The sequence below is a fragment of the Ischnura elegans genome (genome assembly GCF_921293095.1).
Source record: "Ischnura elegans chromosome 13 unlocalized genomic scaffold, ioIscEleg1.1 SUPER_13_unloc_1, whole genome shotgun sequence".
In the NCBI taxonomy this organism is placed as follows: Eukaryota; Metazoa; Arthropoda; class Insecta; order Odonata; family Coenagrionidae; genus Ischnura; species Ischnura elegans.
The window spans coordinates 13,173,746-13,182,287 of NW_025791657.1; positions in this window are offsets into that span (position 1 = coordinate 13,173,746).

Below are 8,542 nucleotides of genomic sequence, written 5' to 3' on the forward strand. Positions count from 1 at the left end.
TTAACTGGCTGGTTAGGGTGAGAAATATCTCACCGGCACAGCTGACAAGTTCGCGCCTACGGCGCGGTCATTCCAATGTAAAAGACTAACTAGACTATCGTAACGACCTTTCACATACCTGGCAGCTCTCCTTTGCACGCGTTCTAACTCTGTTATTAAGCCTTTTTCATGAGGGTCCCAAGCGCTGGCAGCGTATTCCAAATGTGGTCTAACGAGGGAAAAGTAGCTAATTTTTCTCACTTCGTCGTCGCACTTTCCTAATATTCTTTTAACAAAACCCATTTTAAGATTAGCTTGACCGGTGATTCCTCGAATATGTTTATTCCACGATAGATCATTATTGAGTCTAACCCTTAGATATTTCACGGATTCAACTGCCTTTAACTGGGTGCCCCGAATGATATAGTTACGCTGTAGGGAGTTATTCTTCTTCCAGAAATTCATTACGAGGCATTTTTCCAAATTTAATTCTAACTGCCAAGCATCGCACCAAGCTTGGATAGCAGCAAGGTCATTCGTTAATTCATCTATATCTTTGCTGGAACGGATTTCTCTGTAAACTACAGCGTCGTCTGCAAATAATCGTAACTTACTCTGCAGTACTTCGCCAATGTCGTTTATATAATGAAGTAATAGGAGTGGGCCAATGACACTACCCTGAGGAACGCCAGAAGTAACTCTAACCTCATTGGAGACTGCACCGTCTACTACTACTCTTTGAACGCGGTCGCTCAAAAATTCTCTAATCCAGGAAATGACATCTTCGTCTAGACCATAAGATTTCAGTTTTATTATTAACTTTCCGTGGGGTACTTTATGAAATGCTTTTTTGAAATCAAGATAAATCGCGTCTACTGGGATGTTGTCTTCCCCGGAGAATAAAATATCGTGGGCGAAGAGTGCTAACTGAGTTTCGCACGATCTGCTTTTCCTGAATCTATGTTGATTTCCCATTAATAATTTTTGCGCGTCTAGATGTTTCATTACCGAGCTGACTACGATGTGTTCAAGGACTTTGCAAGAGATGGACGTTAAAGATATCGGCCTGTAATTAGATGGCTGTTCCTTGTGTCCACTTTTAAATATTGGCGTTACATTAGCGATTTTCCAGTCATTAGGTACTTCGTGTTGCTTGATGGATTTACTGAATATTAACTGCAAGTAAGGGGCAATTTCTGAGACTAGTTCTTTATATACGCGAGAAGGGATTTCGTCTGGACCAGGTGATTTATTTGGACTAAGCGATTTCAATATATTTTCTATTCCGAGCGTACTAATGTCAATAGCTGGCATCTTATGTATACAGGTATTGTCGTCGGTATCGGGTGAGTTTTCGGAAGGCTCCGTGAACACGCTCTTAAAGTAGGAATTTAATAAATTGGCTTTATCGTAACTGCTTGTCAACACATCTCCATTGTCGTTTCTCATCGAACATACGGAAGATCGTTTACCTTGAACTTCCCTAACATATGACGAAAATGCTTTTGGGTTATCCTGTAAATGCTCTACTACTGTTTTTCTTTTAAAATTCGTGAACGCATTCCTGAACGCTTCCTTCGTGGCGGCTTTAGTCATCCTATATTTTTTAAGTATTAGCTCGCGTTCATTATCTTATTTAGGAAGTCAGGTTCATTACATTTTCTACGATCGTAATAAATGATAGTGTACTTGCGAGCACGGGTGGTTTTTGACCATGACTACCTTGGTTCGACTCTGACAAAATTCCCAACCCTCGCGATATAAATTTCGTTTTTACTCCGCTCCGGCGGAATAGGTATAAGGAAACATGCCTAATTTCCTTATTTAGGAAATATGTTAATGAAATTTTCCACGGTCATAGTGAATCGTAATATTCATGCGACAAGGGCTGTTTTTGTCACTGAAGACCTTGGATCGACTTGGTTTGGAATTTATTGCATGCAAACTATACACCCATTTGCTGATAACACTCTCTTTAGTACTCCTTCCTCGAGAAATTCTTCCATCTGTTTACATAGAATTCATCACTGACTGTTCAATTTGGTAGTTTCCTGCATGAAAATAACAAAAGGCATTGATTGCTATTCGTTGCCCACCATTAGTGCATTCATTATATACAAATTATTTGGTTTTATTAGTCCCAGTTTAGATGAATGGCATTGGTGAATTTTAAACGTATTTGAAAAAGGCCAGATTCGCGCTGATGCGATGCCACTACATGTGACGCCACAGGGACCTAGTTTCTATACGAGTAGATAGGAGTTTTACATCGACTGAGATTACCAATGCTTGCATGAGGCACAGAGCTCAAGGAAACATATGTGAATAATCACCTATTAAAAATGGCTATGGTCGGAATGTTTCCTTCGATTCATAAGGTATTCATAATCCTTATTTTTGCCTAGAGCTACCTGCTAACAGGGCACTCCGCTGCATGCTAGCATCCTCCATCGCAGCGGCGTACATATCCTTGCCCCAAGGTCACCTCTAACGGCGGCAGCGGTACCGAGAAGGACGTCATACTGTCTTTTCCCAGTATTCATACTGAGCCGTCGCGTTTTCGCGCGTTTCAAAATTTTCACTTTTCTTTTCATCGCGAAAAAATAGATATCGTCATTTCAAAATCTAAAAGCGTGAACCGCGTACTCCAGGAGTAATAATTTTTCGATATGAGCTTTAAAATAATTGTAGGAAACCACCCTATTATCATGTCCGTTGAAGTTATACAAATTACCTTATCAGAACGTCTAACCGTAAAGAATCCTTCTCTAAATCGTTGATAAACTCTAGGATTCATAGATATGTTCAACTTTAACATATCTTGCAGGAATAAGCGTGCAGACTTAGTGTAAGGAAAATGTCGTGATGCGTGGAAATAAGGAGTCATCTCCTTAAATGTGTTCAGGTGAACTTGTCAATCTCCCGTACGTTCAGCTCTTAGAATCTCTAGAGCCCCCCCAGAGCTCAAAGAAATGCTTATGTTTAATCCATTTTACTTAATTGGAATCATATAACTAATAGAATGATGTAAGTATTAACAAAATATCCCTCAGAGAGCCGTAAAACTCACTATGTTGAACCATTTATCTTAAAATTCCGCAATTTATTAATCACGCACCTACCGCTTATCCTGGTGAGCATTCCACACCCCAAAACACCCCGGTATTAGTTGCACCCAAACCCCCCCAGCCTTAATTCCTGGCTGCGCCCCTGTTGGACAACATTTTAAAATATTTTATCCATAGTGTAGCCGTAGGCCCTCATTCTCCATACCCTTTCAGTTTTCTATTGGACTGATGAAGTAATTTTTTAGATGTTTAATCGTCACTTTCAATATCATTATAGGAAATAGTATAATTCATTATGCTTTCAATAGCGATGATAAGATTTGAATCCATAATGTCATCAAGGACAATTTATCTGCATACTATGGTATCTAAAGGAAGTTCGAGTAATGTGTGATCTCGGTAGCATGGCCATTTAGCAATTTTTCTAATGACTTTGGAGCGTATATCAAAGAAAGTATTTCCTTAATGCCGCTTCCTTGCATGATGTAAGCAATTGTTATAAAAAACGACATAGACAGATGGAAACCTCTTAATCTGACTGTGATCATTCACAATTAGGATGTATCAGGCGCAGCTGATGCAATTTCTCGAGCTTTAGCACACAGTGGTTGATCGAAAGTAATAACACATTCGTTGTGACCGTAAAGTTTTGCATTATTCAATTGCCAAAGTGAGGTCGTATATATTTTTTTGTATGTAGTTGCTTGCAGGCTGATGAATCAAAGGTAAAAACGAAATTTTAGATTTTGAGGAATTACAGAACAATATTTCTCGTTAAGTGTTCAATGTAGCCATACCAACTAGATAACAATCAATATTTCCATTTGCCATAAAACCATACCTCATTGACTTTTTTTAGTAACGGTAGCGAGGTTTCACTCTCATAAGAAATATTTGCGACTTTTATTTTACTGTAACCTACTACACCATTCTTTTGATAAACCTACATTGGAACATGAGCTTTTGCGGCGAAATCTTTTGCTGAAAATTTTTCTTTTTCGTGGTATAGGCTCCTCTAGTGAAACTGAAAATGTCGTGGTAACAATTTGAATGACACCCATAAGGTGAAGACTATTATTATCGTGGAGTGTACCTACTTCCGTTGATATCAGCATTGTCCGCAACATACTGAATAAACGCGCCGGTATCTGGTGGTAATATAAGAGGCGAACAATCGAAAACTATTGATGCATCGTACACAATAGTTTTATTATAAGATGGGCACATATATCAGGGTTGAAAACAATTTGAATGAGCCGTTTTGAGGCAAACCGTCGATGAAAAAAACTACTTGCAGCTTTGACCTGAAGGAGCGAGGTCTAACAGCAGTCATGATAATACGACAGATATTTATACTAGCTAATCTCAAATGTTGTAAATTTGACCATTTATCTTTTAAAATAATTTACTCTAAAAATGTGCCAATGACTCTGGAATAAGATTATTTATATATTCAAACGTGCCGCCTGGTGGAGGATAGTGAGAATTATCGATGGCTACCGATTGAACGACTTCTCGTATGATTGCCGCCGCAGCTTCTAGGATAATAAATTGCTATTCTTTTCTATTTGATTTGTTTTTTTCACAACAGGCTTGAAATAGATCATGATGATTATCACTTAAGCATATGAATGTTAATTGTCCGGTTTTTTAAGTTATCATCACCAGGGGCGCAGCCAGGAATTAAGGCTGGGGGGGTTTGGGTGCAACTAATACCGGGGTGTTTGGTCCCCCCCCCCCCCCCAAGAGCTCAGAGAAATGATTCAGTTTAATCCATTTTACTTAATTGGATTGATATTACTAGTAGAATGTGTAAGGATTAATAAAATATCCCTTTGAAAGCCGCAAAACTCACCATTATGAACCATTTATCCTAAAATTCCGCAATTTATTGATCTCGCTCTTACCGCTTATCCTGGTGGGTATTCTACACCCCCAAACTGCTCACTCATCACTGCTGTTAGGCCTCGCTGCTTCAACTCAAAGCTAAAAGCGGTTTTTTTCATCGACGGTTTGCCTCAAAACGGCTCATTCAAATTGTTTCCAACCCTGGTATGTGCCCATCATGTAATGAAACTTATGTGTACGATGCATCAATAGTTTTCCATTGTCCGCCCCTTATATTACCACCAGATACCGGCACGTTTAACCCCCAAAACCCCCCCTCGCTGCGCCACTGATAATCATCATATTGCCATATTTTAACTTCAATCGATGTTTAATAGTTCTGTTGTCAAGATTTGAATATTGGCCTGCATTTTTCAATCATTCCAGTGCAAACTAACAGTCGCCACTCAATGCTTCAACTTGCGGACAACCAGTTTTATTCCCAGAGGGAGGTTTTTAAAAAGAAACAAAGCAATCATGATGATATCTAGCCTCAGCAGCCACTATAAATATTGCTCAAACCTTATGCGAGCGATGATCATTTTTGAATTATCATCAGAGCGAGACTGGGCGATTTTCATGATAGATTCTTTGAATGAAAATGTAGTAACTTTACAAATTCTACGCCGGCATTTCTTAGCTCATTTCCTTTCACATTCTTTATTCCATTCATCCCCGCAATAGAAGCAATGATTTTTTAAACAAACAGGTGATCCACTTACGCGTGTTCTGGTATGAGTAGGGCTGGCTAGATATCCTTCAATTTTCGTGTTAAATGAAGCAATAGTACCACTCCTAGTGTAATTTGTCCGACATTTCACATGTACTGCCACTGGTTGTTGGCTTTTAAGATATTCATTGAATCCATCACCTCTTCCAGCACTTGCGTCAATCAACGTCATCATACCACGATCAACAGTAACAATTTCACTTGCGGGCAAAGGCTTCTTACAGATGAAGCAGAATCCCTACATTTTCTACGAAATGAATATCACAAGCATATACAATTAGCAATAAACACACGTTTTCACTACGAGGGAATATTTTAGACCAAACCCTCAGTTCCAATTTCTGACGGCTAGACGGGTGAAAGCTATTGGCCAATACGCGTGTTAAGCGTCCAATAATGTTCAGAGAGTGCAACAATATAGTTAAGCATATTACTGAAAATAGAGTTACGGGTAATTTCGAATGGCTCCACCTCAGAAATGGTAGATCTTAGAGAAAAAAGTATGATGACAATTTTGCAGATAATTACCTGATCTACAATTTAAATCTTAGCTATTTTTATCGCAATACTAACCGTTTGGACGAAAAAAAACATTTTGTGACCTTTGACCTTGAATAAAAATGTTTGCACATACGGGATCGATGTGGACTTTTCAGGATTTCTTTAGAGTGATATTCCTGGAGTTCCTGGAAATTTTCATCTTTTTGGCTATTTATGCAAGGGTGCCCCTATTTTTTGGGCTACTTTGACCGGGCTCATATACAATTACGCATATATTTAGTTGCGGTGATAGTGACGATGATGCGATTCCAATAGCTTGCACCCCTCCACAAGAACTGTAGGTATATATAGTGAGTACATTGTGTACATACAGAATATACACTATCATTGATGAGTAGTTTTCCGCGGCGTTGTCTAGATGATGTCTCCATGATTCTGGGTTTTACCGCGTGGATTTTGTTTGCGATGACAAGGTCGACCAGAAGACGCCGGTTGGAATACCGGAGAAACTGTCGTCGCAAGGAAAATCCACGCGGTGAAACCCAGAAGCATGGAGACATCATATACACTACTTTACATGTATGTAGTGTGACGCGAGTCTAATGTCTTTTATCCATCTACAAAAGTTCTCGACGCGTCATAAGAAGTTTTCACTTCAAAAATCATGGATATTTTTGTGTGAAATCTTATCGTGTATGTAATAGCATTCCAGAATTAAAACAAATATTTTAAATATTGGGCTCAATTTACCACCAACTTATTTTTCAGGCTACTCGAAATGAAGATGACTAGAATAAATGAAGAAATGAAGATTCCGGGTTTCGGCATATATTTTTGGCTGCACGGGTTCGCCCGATTGCAAATAGCGGCTGGTCGATCGAGAGCCTTCCTCGAGGTCCATCTCTCGATGACGGGGTCACGTCACCCCGTAAATCTGAGTTTTGGAGGGTCGTGTCTCGGAGGGACGGTGGTAGTGTCACTCTAAGACGGGGTTTGGGGGATGCTGAGGCAAATCCCGTCCCCGTCTCGAACAGGTACCAGTTGTTTTCGGATGGAAACTCCGAGGTGCCTGACGTGCCTACTCCTACCCCGAAACCGGCACCTAGGAAGGGGCGTCAGAGTGGGAAGGGGGGGATCATAAGCCGTGTCCCAATTGGCCATTTGGCTATGCCAATTCCAGGATTTAGCCATGACGCCATCTTGGAAGGATGTCCTAACTCGTTAGCCAGCATAAGGGAGGGAATTTAGGCAGCTAACGCGGCCGCCAGATTTAGGCATCGAGGAGTGCATCCTTCGCCCCACTTTTCCCATGATTCAAAGCGTGCAAAGCGTCTTCAGGAGAAAGGGCATCATGGCTGTCAACAAGGGATAGTACTTGTTTGCAAGTAGTGTTGATATTTTGAGACTTGTTCGAATAATTATTAATTTCTATTTTGTTTATAATAATGAAATTGCGTTAATGGAAGTGTAAGAATTACGGAGAAATTAGTTAAAGAGAAGGCGGCGTTAATTTTAATGCTAATTAATGTTTATATGCTTCTTGTGTATGTATATGTTATTTTATAACTTTTTATACCGATCACATGTTATATTTTGCTACCGTTTACTTTTCTAACGTGTTAAATAATGCTTATTGATGTTTATATGCTTCTAATATATTCTTAACCCTCATATGGATTCGCTGCGCCTTAGCGGCGCTCGTGGTTTTAAAAGTGGTGTAAAAATTTTCCATTCCAATGAATCATTTTGACATTTTCAGTAGTCTGTTTTTTCTGCTTTGTGCGCCTAAATATAAAATTTTGTTAGCGTAGTGTCTATAGTTTACATTTTATTGGCCTCTAATGGAAAAAGTTACGTCGTTGGATTTTCGGCGCCGCTGCGGCGCTCAGTATTTCCTCGCTCCTACGTCGTTGACTGCACTCTCAATGTTAATGTCAAAGCAATTATGTTTCGTATGAAATGCTATAATATATTTATAATCATATTACTTATATTTCTGAACATTATAAACAAAATAAAATTGTTAAACAAAAGGAAAATATTACCATACCAATTTTGCTTTCTATTTTTGCTAAGAATCAATCTATTTGCCTCGTTATGATGTTCATTGACAAAACTTCATCTTTTTACAAGAATTATTCATAAAAACTCATGGCTAGTCAAAGTTGTTTTTTCATGGGCCTCCGACTTAGTTTTGCTTGGGCCGAGAATTTCCTCGTCGCTACGTCAGGGTCTGCACTCTCAACGCTAATGTCAAAGCAATTATGTTTCATATGAAATGCAATAATACATTTATAATCCTATTATTTATTTTTTTAACTTATAAACCAAGTGAAATTGTTTAACAAAAGGAAAATATTACAATACCAATTGTGCT